This window comes from Miscanthus floridulus, chromosome 3 (genome assembly GCF_019320115.1).
Source record: "Miscanthus floridulus cultivar M001 chromosome 3, ASM1932011v1, whole genome shotgun sequence".
NCBI classification, from domain to species: domain Eukaryota; kingdom Viridiplantae; phylum Streptophyta; class Magnoliopsida; order Poales; family Poaceae; genus Miscanthus; species Miscanthus floridulus.
Window position 1 is genome coordinate 76,029,989 of NC_089582.1, and position 17,039 is coordinate 76,047,027.

The window sequence follows — 17,039 nt, forward strand, 5'->3', positions numbered from 1 at the left end:
TAACCTTCTTCTTATTTTTGTTAGGTGAACTAGCTAAGAGACTTACACATCTGTTCCTTTGGGAAAATACGATATCCTGAATACTTTCGAGTGAAGTGCTACAATGGTGTATCCATGTGCTTGCAGATTCTTCTACTTACACTAAGAAAACTAACAAGCATTTCTTGCACCATTGTCGGGGAGCGGTTGTTGTAGTCATCTCCGAACCTAGTTTGCCTATGTAGCCTTTGTATTTACCTTTCTTTTCTTTTTACTCTTTTCCAATGGAGCAACCAACTATCCAAAACCTTTTTGCTCCCAAGGGCAACTTCGTAGAACCACCACAATCATCGAAGACAATCACAGCTTCTAGTTATGAACTCCTCCCTAGCTTTATAGCCATGGTTCGAGAATAGACCTTCTTGGGGTTAGATTATGAAAACCCCTATCATCACTTAAGGGAGTTTGAGCAGCTCTGTGCTTGCCTGACCATTTTAGGCATGTCATAAGAAACACTTCGATTGAAGTTGTTTCCTTTCTCACTTGATGAGAGGGCAAAACAATGGTACGCCCACAACATAGGGAAGGTAGCTGGAGATTAGGAAAAACTTAGGAATAGATTTTGTCTCGTGTTCTTCCCTATATCTCGAATCGCTATCCTATGACAAGAGATCCTCAACTTCTAACAAAAAGAGAAGGAAACCATAGGTGTAGTAGCTTGGGACAGATTCTCAATTTTAACACGATCTAGCCCAGACTTATCTATACCCAACCACATGTTGCTACAACACTTCTAGTTAGGGCTTAGCAAGGAATCTGCCCTATAGCTCGACATAGCTACCGGAGGTTTGTTCACCCACAAAACCACTGACGAAGGAAAAGCTCTCTTAGATCGCATTCTAGAGAACACTCCTCCCTTAGAACCCCATGGTGTAGAACCTATGCCAAGCCACGAGGAAGTCTCTTTGGCTAAGGCCAAACCTATACCCCTAATCCAGAGACCCTCACCCGAACCAAAAGATCTAGAGGAAGGTTTCCAACCTTCAAACCTTCCGTATTTCGAGGATGATTTTTTCGAAGATTTTGGAAATACCTCGAATTACTCATGCCAAATGAGATGACTAGTTCTTGTCACTCCCCTTGACTCTTTATATAAAGAATCCCTTAGGGAATCCATCAAGGAGTTGACTGCTATCATAAGAGGAGAATGGGTAAAAGAAGCGGCGTGTTCTTCTGAAGAAATTCATATTCACATCCCTTCCTCAACTAATAAAGGCAAAATTCATGGAATAATGGTGGAAGTGCTTTACAATCCCATTGTTGGAGCAAACATCATGTCTACAACTTTTGCATCCACCTACTTTGATAATGAACCTCTTGCTCCAACAATCAAATCCTATAGAATTGCACCCCGTTCTAGATAGGAAGGATTAGGGATTCTTCATGATATCCTTATACCATGGACAAACGGAAATTTCCCTAGACTTCCATGTCTTTGACATCAAAGATTTTGATGTCATGATAGGGCACCCCTTAGAACAACTTTTCATCAAACCACCATCATCAGGGGATCTAAACGTAAAATTGGGGAGAGACACATTTTCCATTCCTATCACTCGAGCCAAAAACTCAATGGTAGAATCTCTCCCCCATTCAAAGCTGCCTAAGGAAGTCATGTCAGTTTCACCCTTTGAATAACCTAAGTCATCCTTAGAAAAAGATGCAAAACTCTTCATAGAAGAAGAGGATGATTTAGGCAAAACCATTGATCTTCCTCAAGAGGAAGCACCGGCACGACCTCCGATTGAGCTAAAACCCCTACCCGCTGGCCTACATTATGCTTTCCTTAATGGCGACAAAAAAAACTCCTATAATCATTAGCGACAAGTTTTCTGATGAGGAGACAGCCAAACTCATCTCCATCTTAGAAAAACATAGGCTAGTGTTTGGGTATTCTTTACAAGATCTCAAGGGGATTAGCCCAACTCTTTGTACCCATCACATTCCAATAGACCCTTTGAATACACCATCTCGAGAGCCTCAGCGTAGGCTCAATAATGCAATGCGGGAAGTCATGAAGAAGGAAGTCCTCAAACTTCTTCATGCCGGGATAATCTATCTCATACCACAGAGCTACTAGGTTAGTCCTGTCCAAGTGGTATAAAAGAAAGGAGGAATGATGGTCGTTGAAAATAATAAAAATGAATTGATCCCATAACGAACCGTTATGGAGTGGAGAAGAGTATTGATTACCAAAAACTCAACACGGCAACTAAAAGGTCCTAATATGGCTAGAGGGGGGTGAATAGCCTATTTAAAAATCTACAAACTAACTAGAGCAATTTGATTAGTATGACAAATTCTAGCTGTACAAGGGTTGCAAGCCACCTATCCAACAATTCTAGTTACTATGATCACTAGACACATAATTTACTAAGTCACTACTCACTAAGAGCTCTCACACTTGCTACACTAAAGAGCTCCACTAGTTGAACTTAAGCTACAAAGCAAGCTCTCAATTCTAGCTACACTAAAGAGCTTGCTACAACTAGTTTACGGGAATGTAAATGAGTAAGTAAGGTGATTCTACCACCATGTAGAGGAGTGAACCAACCACAAAATGAATACTAATTCAATCATCGAGAGAATACCAAAGGGTAAGAGACAACCAATGTTTTTCTCCCAAGGTTCACGTGCTTGTCAGCACGCTCGTCCCTGTTGTGTCAACCAACACTTGGTGGTTCGGCGGCTAAGAGGTCTTGCATGAACCTCATCCACATAATTGGACACCGCAAGACCCTACCCACAAGTGAGGTAACTCAATGACACGAGCAATCCACTAGAGTTACCTTTTGGCGCTCCACTGGGGAAGGCACAAAACCCCTCACAATAAACGCGATTGGAGCCAAAGACAATCACCAACCTCCGCTCAATGATCCTCACTGCTTCAAGCCATCTAGGTGGTGGCAACCACCAAGAGTAACAAGTGAATCCCATAGTGAAACACGAACACCAAGTGCCTCTAGATGCAATCACTCAAGCAATGCACTTGGATTCTCTCCCAATCTCATAAAGATATTGAATCAATGATGGAGATGAATGGGAGAGCTTTGGCTAAGCTCACAAGGTTGCTATGTTACTGCAAATGGCGAAGAGAGTGAGCTTGAGCTGGCCACGGGGCTTAAATAGAGAGCCCCCATGAATAGAGCCATTAGGCTCACAGAGCATCCCATTGAGCACCGACCGGACACGCAGGTCGGGGCGACCGGACGCACACCTCCTAGCGTCTGGTCATGCAATGCGCGCCATGTGGCCCCTCGGTTTGACCTCATCCATGCGATCTCAATAGCTAGTTAGCTTCGTGCCATGTGTTAAGTTGCGACTGGACATGCTGCTCGAAGTGACCGGATGCTCCACCACTGGAGTCCGGTCATTTTCAGTAAGGTTCTAGAGATGGTTTTTCACGACCGGACTCTGCCAACATCCGATCACTCATCCTCTTTTCTGTACGCTACCACATTAGTAGGACCAAACACTGAATAATGTTCAGTTAGAGTTCGGTCATCTGCGTCCGATCACAGGTCAAGAGTACCACCTTCTTTTATAATTGACTGGAAGCTAGAACCTCGAGTCTGATCACTTTGAACTCAGCATCCGGTCACTGTATGACAGTGAAAAACACCTTCTTTGATTCACCAACTTCTCCACCCTTGCTCAAATGTGCCAACCACCAAGTGTATCACCTTGTGCACATGTGTTAGCATTTTTCATAAACATTTTCAAGGGTGTTAGCTTTCCACTAGATGCTAAATGCATATACAATGAGTTAGAGCATCTAGTGGCACTTTGATAACCGCATTTTGATACGAGTTTCACTCCTCTTAATAGTACAGCTATCGATCCTAAATGTGATCACACTCGCTAAGTGTCTTGATCACTAAACCAAAAAGCTCCTATAAACTTCACCTTTGCCTTGAGCTTTTTATTTTTCTCTTTCTTCTTTTCCAAGTCTAAGCACTTGATCATTACCATGGCATGACCATCATCATGTCATGATCTTTATTTGCTTTACGACTTGGAATGTGCCACCTATCTCATAGTCACTTTGATAAACTAGGTTAGCACTTAGGGTTTCATCAATTCACCAAAACCAAACTAGAGCTTTCAATCTCCCCCTTTTTGGTAATTGATGACAACCCTTTCACAAAGATATGAATTGAAATTCATTTGAATCCATGTTGCTTGCCCAAGCATATTTATTATGTGTAAAAGGATATGAACAATTTTCATGAATCCCATATGGTAGCAATTGCTCCCCCTACATATGTGCTAAGAGTTTGGATTGTAGCTTGCACATATGTTTAGATAGGAAATGTAGGAGTCAATGTCTACCAAATGATGCTAAGGTATAAAAGACGGACCTTTGAAGCATGATACCAATCAGAGTACACCAATATACCATCCTTAGCACCATTAGTAACTAAACATACACAAAAACTAGAATACCCCTTGAGATCAACATTAGAAGTAAGGGTCTAGTTTTCATAAAATGAACATAAGTCTAGCTACTTAACCTATACATGCTAGTTTTTTTTATTTCATCATTCAAACCTACAACAAGCATACACCACACAAGCATGCATATTGAAATTTAAAACTTGTGCCATGCAAGCAAATATATGAAATGCAGATTCAAATGTAACATACAAGTTTATGAGCTTGCTCCCCCTACTTGTGTACAATTTTGATTGATCCCCTTACAATGTCATTCCATTTGTTTGCTCCCCCTATCTTACTATCTTTATGAATTTCTCTCCCCCTTTGTCAATAATTAGCACAAAAGGCAAGCTTAAATTTTAGATAGGTTGGGGTGAAACCATGTGAAGTGAGGATCATTTTCCCAATTTGGTTCAATCTAGATAACTTGCAATAGATATTTAACTCGGTTTGATCCAAGGGCAAGCTTCTTCACACCTCCAAAAGAGGGTTATCATGCACCATGTTGAGTTAAACACTTATAGCTCATTTTCTAGATTAAGCACTAGGTTTACAAGCCCACAATCATGACATATGCTACCACTAGATCATTTCAAGCATACAAGCAATAGTGGTACCATACAAGCATTAAATTCATTTGATTTTAATGAATGAGCCTAGGACATGATAGGAATGACTAGATGCACTAAACAAGTCCTTAGCAATGGATGAATGACATGTTAATTAACTTTACCTTGCTTTGCTCGAAGGAGAGGCATGTCATATAATGGGGGTGCATCAACACATATTTGAGCAGTCAAGTATGTTCAATTCATTCCTTAGCTTGCAAAACCTCTTCTCATCAAGTGGCTTGGTGAAGATATTGGCAAGTTGATCATCGGTGCCAACACTATTAATACAAATATTCCCTTTTTGTTGGTGATCTCTTATGAAATGTTCACAGACATCTATATGCTTTGTTCTTGAATGCTGAACCAGGTTGTTCGTGAGCTTTATGGCACTCTCATTGTCACATAGCAATGGCACTTGCTTGAATTTGATTCCAAAGTCACTCAAAGTAGCCTTCATCCAAAGTAATTGAGCACAACAACTTTTGGCTGAAATGTACTCTGCTTTGGTGGTTGAAAGTGCTACACTATTTTGCTTCTTTGATGACCAAGACACAAGTGATCTTCTCAATAGTTGACATATGCCCGATGTGCTCTTTCTCTCAACTTTGCATCCCGCATAATCGGAGTCCGAATATCCAATCAACTCAAATCTTGCTCCTTTGGGATACCACAATTCAACATTTTGTGTATGCTTCAAGTACCTCAATATTCTCTTTGTTGCCTTCAAATGACTTTCTCTTGGTAAGGCTTGAAACCTAGCACACATGCATATACTAAACATCACATCCGGCCTTGATGCGGTCACATAGAGTAGGCTTCCAATCAGACTGATATATCTTTTGATCCACCATGTTGCCACAAGCATCACTATCCAAGCTTCCATTTGTCCCCATTGGTGTACTAATAGTTTTAACATCATCCATTCCAAACTTCTTGAGCATGTCTTTTATGTACTTGCCTTGACTCACAAATGTGCCAATCTTCATTTCCTTGATTTGAAGACCAAGGAAGTAACTAAGCTCTCCAATCATGGACATCTCAAACTCACTTGCCATCATCTTGCCAAACTCCTCACAAAAATCTTGATTTGTTGACCCAAATATGATATCAACAACACAGATTTGCAATACAAACAAGTCATTTCCAAGCTTCTTGGTGAAGAGAGTGGTGTCAACCTTTCCCATCTTGAATCCCTTAGATAGTAGAAAATCCCTCAATCTCTCATACCATGCTCTTGGTGCTTGTTTCAATCCATACAAAGCCTTTCTTAATTTGTACACATGGTCAGGCTTCTTGTCATCTTCAAAATTGGGAGGTTGCTCAACATATACTTCCTCATTGACGTAACCATTTAGAAATGCACTCTTGACATTAATTTGATAGAGTTTGATGTTGTGGGCACAAGCATAGGCTAGCAAGATTTTAATTGCTTCCAATCTAGCAACCGGGGCATATGTTTCTCCAAAGTCAAGACCTTCAACTTGAGTGTAACCTTGAGCTACTAATCTTGCTTTGTTCCTTTTTACTATCCCATCTTGATCTTGCTTGTTCCGAAAGACCCACTTGGTTCCAATTACATTATGATCCATAGGCCTCTCAACTAACTCCCATACTTGACTTCTCTTGAAGTTGTTTAGTTCTTCATGCATAGCATTGACCCAATCAACATCCTTCAAAGCTTCATCTATCTTTTTAGGTTCAATGGATGACACAAATGAGAAATGTTCACAAAATGATGTCAATTTAGATCTTGTTTGTACACCTCTAGAAATATCACCAATTATAGAGTCCAAAGGATGATCTCTTGCGACATTGGTTGGTTGGAGCACTTGCACTTGATTGCTTGCATTTGATCGATCATTTGGTTGAGATAATGAACTAGCCACTTGTTGTTAACCTTGCACTTTGCCAACATTAGCACTTTCTTGACTTTGATCTTGAGAACCACTAGCTTGTACATTTGAGTTAGAGAGTACTTGATTCTTGTCATTTTCAACATCAATCACCTCTCTAGATCTTATATCACCAATGTCCATGTTCTTCATTGCATTTACCAATTGAGTGCCTCTTGCATCATCTAGATTCTTATCTTCCTCTTGGGAACTATTTGTTTCATCAAATTCCACATCATGAACCTCCTCAAGAGTGCCATGATCCAAATTCCAAACTCTATATGCTTTGCTAGTAGTTGAGTAACCAAGTAGGAATCCTTCATCACATTTCTTGTCAAACTTGTCCAATCTAGTGCCTTTCTTCAAGATATAGCATTTGCAACCAAAAATCCAAAAGTATGCTATGTTGGGCTTTCTTCCATTCAATAGCTCATAAGGTGTCTTCTCCATCATGGGGTGATAATAGAGTCGGTTGCTATAGTAGCAAGCCATGTTAATTGCTTCTGCCCAAAGTGAATGACTCACATTATACTCACTCAATATTGATCTTGCCATGTCAATCAAAGTTCTATTTGTTATTTCAACTAGGCCATTTGATTGTGGAGTATACTTGGCCAAAAGTTGATGCCTAATTCCAAACTCATCACACAAATCATCCACTCTTGTGTTCTTGAACTCACTTCTATTGTCACTTCTCACTTTCATGATGGTTGTTTCAAACTCATTATGAATTCTCTTGATGAATGTCTTGAAGGTTGCAAACACATCACTCTTGTCAACAAGAAAGAACACCCATGTGTATCTAGTGAAATCATCCACAATCACAAATCCGTATTTGTTTCCACCAATGCTAGTGTATGTGGTTGGTCCAAACAAGTCTATGTGCACCAACTCAAATGCCTTGGATGTGCTCATCATGCTCTTCTTAGGATGTGTGTTACCGACTTTCTTTCCAACTTGCTATGCACTACATAGCTTATCCTTCTCAAATGCGACATATTTCAAGCCTCTAAATAAGTCATGCTTGATCAACTTGTTCAATTATTTCATTCCAACATGACCAAGCCTTCTATACCATAACCAACCCATGCAAGACTTAGTGAGCAAACATGTTGACAATTGAGCTTCTCTAGCATTGAAATCAACCAAGTATAGATTCTCATATCTAAATCCTTTGAATATCAAGTTAGAGCCATCTACACTTATGATCTCTACATCATCCACACCAAATATGCACTTGAAACCAAGATCACACAATTGAGCTACCTATAATAGGTTGAAGTTCAAGCTCTCTACTAGTAGCACATTGGAAATGCTCAAGTCATTGGATATTGCAATCTTACCAAGACCTTTGACCTTGCCTTTGCCATTGTCACCAAATGTGATACTATCAATCCCATTGCTCTTATTTTCATTGATTGAATTGAACATTCTTGGATCACCGGTCATGTGTTGTGTGCACCCACTATCAAGCACCCAATGCCTTCCTCTGTTTTTATAATTGACCTACAAAAGAAGATCAATTCTTTTTAGGTACCCAAACTTGCTTGGGTCCTTGAAGGTTTGTTACCAAGGTCTTCGGTACCCAAACGGCCTTCTTCTTTGGGCCCACAATTGGTGTACCAATGAACTTAGCCTTCACACTATTGGCACCCTTAACAAGCATGTAATAAGAATCAAATCTAATTGAGGATACATTAGGTTGCTTGTTCATGTTAGTCTTGCAATATTGCTCTATATGCCCAACTTGCTTGCATCTATTGCAAAACCGACCATTTCCCTTCACAAAGCTAGTTTTGGGAGTGACAAAGGTCACCTTGCCTTTCTTGGGGGTATAGCCTAATCCCTCTTTGTTGAGAGAAAACCTTTGGCTACCTAAGCACTTTAGCGAGCGGGCATCTCTACCATAGGCATTGCCTAAGGCACGAGTGACCTCATTCACCTCCTTCTTGAGGGTCTCATTTTCCACCATTAATGAGGCATCACAAGTGAAACCATCACTCAAAGGTGAAGTAGAAGTAGTAGTGCTACAAGAAGGGTTAGTGGGAGCAACAACAATGGGCTTATAAAAAGATTCATCAATAATATCACATGTTAGTCCCACATCACATGACACAATCACTTGCTCCTTCTTGTCTTCCTCCATCTTGACTTGCTTGATGAGAGAGGAGTGAGCCTTTTCAAGCTTAGAGTGAGCTTTGCCAAGTTCTCATGGGCTTCTATTAACCTCTCATGAGTGGCATTTAGCTCATCAAAGGATTGCTCAAGAAATTTGACTTTCTTGCACAATTCTTTGCACTCCTTTCTCTTCATCTCAAAGCAAGTGTGCACTTGCTTACACATGTCCATGAGCTCCTCCTTGGTGTACTCCTCATCATCATCATCACTCTTACAAACATCACTTTCACATTCATCATCATCACTCACATCATATTTTACCTTGGTAGGCTTTGCCATGAGGCTAGTGCTTTCTTGATTGATTTCTTGCCATCATCACTAGAGCCATCACTATCCCAAGTGACCACATAGCCTCCACCCTTCTTCTTCTTTTGGAAGGTCATCTTCTTCTCCTTCTCCTTCTTGTGCTTCTTCTTCTTATCCTTGTCATTGTCACTATTGTAGGGACAATCCACTACAACATGATTGGGTCTCTTGTAATTATAGCATCTTCTGACATATTCTTTGCTTTTGGTGAGATCTCTTCTTTTTCTTGCACCATAGCCCTTCTTCTTCATGAATTTGCCCATCTTGTGTACAAGGAGAGCCATGGCCTCATCATCAATGTCACTAAGATTCTCATCATCACTTGATTCTTTCTTGGACTTGCTCTTGTTCTTGGATAATGATCTAGCCTTGAATGCTACACTCTTCTTCTTGTCTTCATCTTCCTTCTTATCATCCTTGTCAACCCCCTCCCTTTCCACATGGTATGTCTCTTGTGTCATGACATCACCTAGTACTTGGTTAGGGATAATCTCCTTCAATCCTCCCCTTATGATAAGCAATCTCCACATCTCAAATCTTGGAGGTAAGAACATCAAGAACCGAAATGAGACATCATCATCATTGATCATTTCTCCCAAAGCCTTCAAGTCATTGACAATCACTTGCAACTGATGGAACATCTCTGGAATGCTCTCATCATCCTTCATATTGAAGCTTGTCAACTTGTTCTTGCGGATATACAACTTGGCACTCTTCACCACCGATGTGCCCTCATATGTTTCCTCCAATCTCTTCCACACCTCATTAGCTCTATCACAATCCTTGATTTACTCAAACACCTTGGGATCAATGGCATTGTATATGGTGTTGAGAGCCATTGTATTGCATTGCTTGTTAGCCTTGTCTTGCTTGGTGAGATTATCGGGATCAATGATAGCATAGTCACTCGGTCACATCCCACACTTGATCATTGACTGAACCAAGATACATCTTCATCTTTCTCTTCCAATAATTATAACATGTGCCATCAAAGAATGGTGGTTTGCCCCCCACATGGTTGAACACAACTTGAGCCATAATTTGACATTGAGGTTGTTAAGCCTTCAATCAAATGGTGACCACGGCTCCGATACCACTTGAAAGGTCCTAATATGGCTAGAGGGGGCTGAATAGCCTATTTAAAAATCTACAAACCAACTAGAGCAATTTGATTAGTCTAACAAATAGCAAAAAGCAAACTTGCTCTAGCTCTACAAGGGTTGCAAGCCACCTATCCAACAATTCTAGTTACTATGATCACTAGACACACAATTTACTAAGTCACTACTCACTAAGAGCTCTCACACTTGCTACACTAAAGAGCTCCACTAGTTGAACTTTAGCTACAAAGCAAGCTCTCAATTCTAGCTACACTAAAGAGCTTGCTACAACTAGTTTACGGGAATGTAAATGAGTAAGGTGATTATACCACCATGTAGAGGAGTCAACCAATCATAAGATGAATACTAAATCAATCACTAGGAGAATACTAAAGGTCAAGAGACAACCAATGTTTTTCTCCTGAGGTTCACATGCTTGCCCCTGTTGTGTCGACCAACACTTGGTGGTTCGAAGGCTAAGAGGTGTTGCACGAACCTCGTTCACATAATTGGACACTGCAAGAACCTACCCACAAGTGAGGCAACTTAATGACATGAGCAATCCACTAGAGTTACCTTTTGGCGCTTCGCCAGCAAAGGGACAAGACCCCTCACAATCACCGTGATTGGAGCCGGAGACAATCACCAACCTCCGCTTGACAATCCTCACAGCTTGAAGTCGTCTAGATGGTGGCAACAACCAAGAGTAACAAGTGAATCCCACAGCAAAACACGAACACCAAGTGCCACTTGATGTAATCACTCAAGCAATGCACTTGGATTCTCTCCCAATCTCACAAAGATGTTGAATCAATGATGGAGATGAGTGGGAGGGCTTTGGCTAAGCTCACAAGGTTGCTATGTCAATGAAAATGGTAAAGAGGGTGAGCTTGTGCTGGCCATGGGGCTTAAATAGAGAGCCCCATGAATAGAGCGATTGGGCTCACAGAGCATCCCACTATGCACTAACCGGACATGTAGGTCGCAGCGACTAGACGCACACCTCCCAGTGTCCGGTCACGCGATGCGCGCCATGTGGCCCCTCGGTTTGACCTCGTCCATGTGATCTGAATGGCTTGTTAGCTTTGCACCATGTGTTAAGTTGTGACCGGACGTGCCGCTCAAAGTGACCGGATGCTCCACCACTGGAATCTGGTCATTTCCAGTAAGGTTCCAAAGATGGTTTTTTGTGACCGAACGCGTCCGATCATGCCCGACCGGACTCACCTAGCGTCCGGTCACTCATCCTCTTCTCTATATGTCACCACATTAGCCGGACTAGACACTAAACAGTGTTTAGTCAGAGTCCAGTCACCTACATCTGGTCACAGGCCAAGAGTGCCACCTTCTTTTATAATTGACCAAACGCTGGAACCCCAAGTCCGATCACTTTGAACTCAGTGTCCGGTCACTATTTCACAATGAAAAACACCTCCTTCGATTCACCAACTTCTCCACCCTTGCTCAAATGTGCCAACCACCAAGTGTATCACCTTGTGCACGTGTGTTAGCATTTTTCACAAACATTTTCAAGGGTGTTAGCTTTCCACTAGATCATAAATGCATATACAATGAGTTAGAGCATCTAGTGACACTTTGATAACCGCATTTTGATATGAGTTTCACTCCTCTTAATAGTATGGCTATCGATCCTAAATGTGATCACACTTGCTAAGTGTCTCGATCACTAAACCGAAAAGCTCCTATAAATTTCACTTTGCCTTGAGTTTTTTGTTTTTCTCTTTGTTCTTTTCCGAGTCCAACCACTTGATCATTACCATGGCATCACCATCATCATGTCATGATATTTATTTGCTTTATGACTTGGAATGTGCCACCTATCTCATAATCACTTTGATAAACTAGGTTAGCACTTAGGGTTTCATCAATTTACCAAAACCAAACTAGAGCTTTCAGCAACAAAGAAAGACCACTTCCCACAGCCTTTCATTGATGAAATGTTAGAGTGGTTCGCGAAGCATTCTTTCTTCTATTTCCTTGATGGCTATTTAGGGTATCATCAAATTCCCATCCACCACTATGATCAAAGCAAGTAGACCTTCACATGCCTGTGTGGAACGTACGCTTATCATCGAATGTCGTTCGGGTTGTTTAATGCACCTGCTTCATTCCAATGGTGCATGATGTCTATTTTCTTAGACATGATAGAAGAAATCATGGAGGTTTTCATGGACGATTTTTTAGTCTATGGAAAAACCATTGACCACTGTCTAGAGAATCTAGAGAAAGTCTTACAACAATGCCAAAAAAAAGGACATGGTACTTAACTACGAAAAGTGTCATTTCATGGTCCGTGAAGACATCGTTCTTGGGCACCATGTGTCTGAGAGGGGGATCGAGGTAGATAAGGCTAAGATCAAAGTTATGGAGCAGCTACAACACCCCATGAACGTGAAAGGAATCCATAGCTTCCTACATCATGCAGGGTTCTATAGGCGGTTCATCAAAGATGTTTCACAAATCTCTAGACCCCTCATGAACCTGTTAGCTAAGGATGCACCTTTTGAGTTCACAGATGAGTGCTTAAATGCTTTTCACACTCTAATGAAAGCACTCATCTTAGTGTGAATCATCCAACCACCCAATTGGTCACTCCCTTTTGAGATAATGTGTGATGCTAGCGACTATGCTATTGGTGCGGTCCTTGGCCAAACCAAAGATAAGAAGTGTTAGGTTCATAAGCCCAGGGTCCCTCGTGGACTGGCTTCCCAACAAAGGCTCAGCCCAAGCAGATAACACGCAACTCATGGCCCGGCCCATGAGTCGGAACAACAGGCTAGAAGGGCGATCCAATCACCGATCGAAAGGCCTGGCCAAGGAGGAACGGCGCCCGTCTTCCGAATTCGGCCCACCTCTCCGACCGGAGCGCTCACTTTGATCTCTACCTCGCCTCTGGGCAGTCTCTCCGACCGAAAGGCCTGGCCAAAACACTACTTCTGACTCTGACCCCACGTCTCTGACTGGAGTACACAAAAACCCTACTCACCACTCTTCTCCGACTGGCGCAACCAGAGCCGACTAGGACCAACCGACCGGGGACGCCCACTCTGAAAGGACCAGTGAACGAACAGAGAAAGCAAGGCAAGGTGCACAAGTCAAACCACGATACCATGGACCATACCCTATACACCTATAGAAACAATACTCTACAACCGCGCCTGACACAAACAGTGTTGTATGTGCCGACATTTTCCCTATAGTGTTGTGGGCGCCATTAACTCCCATATGATAAGGCTCCCCCCACATGCCTCTAGGCATCGATAGTGTTGTGGGCACTAGCATATACCATACCGAGTGAACATGGTGAAACCCCTCACATGCCTCTAGGCATCAACAGTATAGTAGGTACCGACATTTGCCATACCCGAACAAAACAACATAGCCTCCCAAGTGCATCCAACATCCAATAGTGTTGTGGGCGCCTACCATAATCCTATACCCACCAGCGTGGGCAACAAGGTTTAGAAGCATATGTACTCTCTCCCTCTCACTTATAAGGGCATCTCCTTCATCTATAAAAGGGGATGCGCTCTCTCCCAACATTCAGGTTCATTCAAGTGATTTTAGATTATTAGATCGATCAAGTTCACTAGTTCACAACCACAGAATAGCCAGGTTCGAACCTCAAGCACGTGCTTGAACACTTAGCTCATAGCAGAGCTCTTATCGCTCTTGGCCCTTCCGACCGGAGTCCGATCGGACCTCTTGTACTCCCCATCTTTCTCCTTCTCGTTTGTAACCCAACTGCAAACTTCGAGCACCTGGGCTCAGGAATAAAGTCACTGACCGACTCAAACTGGACATAGGGCACGTTGCCTGAACTAGTATAAACCCTATGTCATTGATTGCTAGGCCACCTCCGATCACAACGTATGGCAAAACTACAAATATTTACTTGTTGGTCACTTTCTGCACCGACAAGAAGCATCACGCAATCACTTATGCTAGCAAACCGCTGATAGGAGCCTAGCTTAATTACGCTACCACAGAAAAGAGATCTTAGCAGTCATTTTTGCTATCGACAAGTTTAAGTCTTACTTAGTGGGTGCAAAAGTCATTGTTTACACTGATCATGCTACACTCAAATACTTCCTCACTAAGAAAGACGCTAAACCTAGATTAATAAGATGGATTCTCTTACTCCAAGAATTTGACCTTGAAATAAAAGATAAAAAGGGAGTAGAGAATACTGTCGCTGATCATCTATCGCATATGCAAGCCACTAACATGCAGGAACTGTCAATAAATGACTTCCTATGCAGTGACATGCTGTTGAAGGTGACAGATTCAAGCCCATGGTACGCAAACATCGTGAACTTCATGGTCTTAGGATACGTACCACCGGGTGAAAACAAGAGAAAGCTACAAGCCAAGAGCAGATGTCACCTTTGGGATGACCCATACATGTATAAGGTTTGCTCTGACGACCTATTGAGGAGATGCGTACCAATGGTGGAAGGCATGCAAATCATTGAGAAATGCCATGCAGCACCATATGGAGGCCATTATGGCGTATTCCGCACACAAGCCAAAATCTGGCAGTGTGGATTCTTATGTCCAACGATATACGAAAACACCAAAGAATTCATCCGAAGGTGTCAAAAATGCCAGTTGCAAGGTGGCATCACTGCTCGCAATGCAATGCCCCTCCACTACAACTTGCAAGTGGAGATATTTGATGTTTGGGGCATTGACTTCATGGGGCCATTCTAAAAGTCCTATGATAGCGAGTACATCCTTATCACTGTTGACTACGTGTCAAAATGGGTGAAAGCATCGCCATGCATGTAGAGCCACCGATGCCAAGCATGCAACGAAGATGTTCCATGAAGTGGTCTTCCCTCGCTTTGGAACACCAAGAATGATGATAAGCGACGGGGGATCCCACTTTATCAACAAAACCTTCAGAACCTTCCTGAAAGAGCTTGGGGCCAAGCACAACATTGCCACCCATATAATCCTCAAACCAGCGGTCAGGTAGAAACTTCAAATAAACAAATTAAAAATATCATGCAGAAGATAGTCAATGTAATGGGAAAAGGATGGAAAGACAAGCTACCTAATGCACTTTGGGCATATAGGACAGCTTATAAAACCCCCATTGGCATGTCGTCGTTCCAGCCCATCTATGGAAAAGTTGCCATCTACCAATTGAGCTTGAACACCGAGCTCACTAGGCCATAAAAAGCTAGAACATAGATGTAAAGCTAGCTGGCAAGAAGCGACAAAAGCAAATTGCTGAGCTAGAAGAGTGGCAAGAGAAGGCTTACCATAGTGCCAAGCTCTACAAAGAAAGAACTAAGAGATGGCACGATCACCGAATCCAACAGAAGGAGTTCAAGGAGGGAGACAAGGTCCTACTATTCAACTCCCAAGTCAAGCTCTTCAGTGAAGGAAAGCTACGAAGCAAATGGCAAGGACCGTACACCGTCATCAAGACGTCGACACATGGCATGATCACCATCCAAGATGATGACAGTAACATTTTTAAAGTTAACGGTCAAAGATTAAATGTTTTCCTAGAGCCCTCTCTCAACACTAACGAAGAAATAGATACAATAGAATTAATTTCTTTTGATAAATTCATTCAAAATTTATGAAAATTTAAAAATACCTCTAACATATACTTTTCATTTACTTAAAAATCAAAAAAATTATTGCTTTTCTTTTTTTAAGCAAGTTTATCATGGTTAAATTACCTTTATGCCATCAATAAATAATAACTCTTAATTCTTTCTTATCGCACTTGATTCTTATTGATCACATGACATCTCCATTCATAAACACAAATCATGTGAATATCACTTGAGAATATACCTTGATTCATCATAAAGCATGTGTATATCTTGCTCTATCACTCACTGATACTGATGAATCAGAATCCGACACCAGCATATATCGAGATCACCTGCATGCATGAGAACATAGATGCAAACATGGCTCAGGGGCGGCTCTAGGGGTGCGGGCGCACCCATAGTGCGGCTGCACCACCCATGGCTCCATTGTCCCCCGATTTTTGCACACTCGATCCTGATGTTGTGTATCACCCATATCTGATGGTATGGTGGTATGTCGATGTTGTTTCCTTCACGGTAGATGCCCTAGCTCCTATATAAACCACCCCAAGCCTCTCCCTCTCTTCACACCAAGCACAAAGCTTCCTCTCTCTCCCTCTCCAAAGCACTCTAAAGCTCAAGAATGGCTAGCCACGCTCTTGCTTTGTACACGGCCTCTTGCTCAACCTACAACATTGATGCAGTGCCGGCCTCGATAGATCTAGTGCCTGAGAGCACTATTGTGAGAGAAGAAGTAAGGATGATCACTGAGGCACCACTAGCTATCATGCCACTGCCTAGTTGTATGAGCGGTGGCACTAGCTTGAAGTCTACGGCACATACCAAGGCGCCCCTTGGTGGCACCAAGGTGAAAAAGGCACCCTCGACAAGGGCAACCAC

General features: G+C 42.1%; 1 pseudogene; it reads left to right on the forward strand.

Moving 5' to 3' along the window:
• The window catches only part of LOC136543902 (uncharacterized), an 89,279-nt pseudogene that overhangs the window by 5,586 nt on the left and 66,654 nt on the right, over positions 1 to 17,039 (forward strand).